The sequence below is a fragment of the Echinops telfairi genome, unplaced genomic scaffold (assembly GCF_000313985.2).
Source record: "Echinops telfairi isolate 266 unplaced genomic scaffold, ASM31398v2 ScPeMD7_1;HRSCAF=3_0, whole genome shotgun sequence".
In the NCBI taxonomy this organism is placed as follows: domain Eukaryota; kingdom Metazoa; phylum Chordata; class Mammalia; order Afrosoricida; family Tenrecidae; genus Echinops; species Echinops telfairi.
In genome coordinates, this window is record NW_022103896.1 from 70,072,786 (window position 1) to 70,074,719 (window position 1,934).

Consider the following 1,934-nt stretch of genomic DNA (forward strand, 5'->3'; position numbering starts at 1 on the left):
GTCCCTCTGTTGTGAAGAAACATTTAAAATTAATTAGGAACCTCCTTACACCTTACTTTTGATCTCACAGCACCTCTGATCCTTCCCCTTCTTTCACCCAACCTGGAAAAACTGGCCCTACAGACCTCGTTGCTTCCTGATGTTAACCAATTATATAATGCCTCCTCCTTTCTAACAACCTCATTACTCTTACCCACTCTCCCTGCAACACTCCAATCTTACCAGTAAAAAACCAAATGGTACTTATTGCTTGGTCCAGGACCTGTGCCTCATTAAACGAAGCTGTTATCCCCATACACCCAGTAGTTCCTGTGTTAGACAGGATTCTCTAGAGAGATAAAACCAAATTGCTGATAATTTAATATATTTATTTATAAAGATAATTAGATATATAACAATAAATGAACTGTTAAATCATATACAGATTAATGTATAATACAAGAAAGAAACAGTTAAATTATAAAGCACTACAAGTGGCTCAATTCAACTCACTCCCGTGAGAGACTTGTGAGAGACTAACAGTCCTTCAAGTCCTATTTGCTGCCAGATCTTCCTCTATTTATAGAGAGAGATAGGCTATGTCAGCACAGCAGCCAATCAGAAGGCAGGTCACCAACTGCCAGTCCCCAGCTCCAGCGATCTCTTAAAGGGACCTCAACTTACAGCAACACAGTCCACAGGCTAGGCGTCCCACAGGTAGTGTAGCCTTTAAATTGAGGCACAGGACAAGCAAGGCAGCCACACACTGGTCCGATGATCAAAGAGCGAGAGACAAGAAAGGCGAGACTCACCAAGCCATTTATCTCTCTGCCCTTCAGTTAATCCCACTTGTGTTTATTGGCCAGGCTGGCACAATAAACTATCCCAGTTCCCAACCCCTATACTCTCTTGTCCCACATCCCCCCTTCCACTATACCTTTTTCACCATCCCCCTTAACCCAGCTTGTCAGCATTCATCTGACTTTGCCTGCAGCCCCCTCCTAAAACAGTTCTAAAGCAGACACAACCCAACTCACTTAACTTCTCTCTTCCTCCAAGACACACTTATCTGGTTCCACGGCTATCTGTTTAAGACTGTGCCCCACCCCCCTATTCAGAGTTTAGCTCTAAATAAACACTAAGTCATAAAGAACCCCCGACCACTGACTTTTAGTAAACAAATACTTTACATTAAGTCCCCAATTTCTTCCTTATAACTAAACCATTAAACTCCCCCAGAGTCATCACAGCAACCTTTATGCAATGCAGAAGTGATTCCCAACAGACCTTTAACTCTTTGCTGACTTAGTTAATACAATTTTCATTTCAGTGAATGTTTAAGTCTAGATGGAAACAGTAAGCTTCAGAATGTCAGAGTAAGTTACAAATAATTAGAAAAGAGTTTGGATAGAATGTCTGGCGGTGCCAGAATGTGAAGAAGTTTAAGTTACGGAAAATTGCTTGTGGAGAAGTTAATAAAAAAGAAGTGAATGTGTTCATGGTAAGAAAGATTATAGTGTAAAAGGACATCAAGCTGATAGTTCCCCTGATAGCTCATGGGAAAGCGACAGAAAAACAAGGCCACTCCTGTTGGCCCCCTAAATTTTCCCGTTAGTCAAAGCTGCCTTTAACAAACTCTGACACACCCTCCTTCACCCCCACCAATGAGTCTACCAAACCCTGCCAAACCTTTTACTCTACACAGGTAAAAAACAAGGTACAGCAGTCGGCGTCCTGGCTCAGCCCCTGGGGCCCACTCTGTCCCCTATAGCTTGTCTGTCTAAGCAACTAGATATGACAGTCATGGTTGGCAACCCTGCCTCCGGGCCCTCACTGAAAGAGCCCTGAAGTTAACCCGGGGAAAGCCTATCCCCACGGGCTGCAGGACCCCCTCTCACTGAGTCCTGTCTTTGCTGTCTCCAAGCTGCTTGCAGAAAATCTATCGCATGTTTATC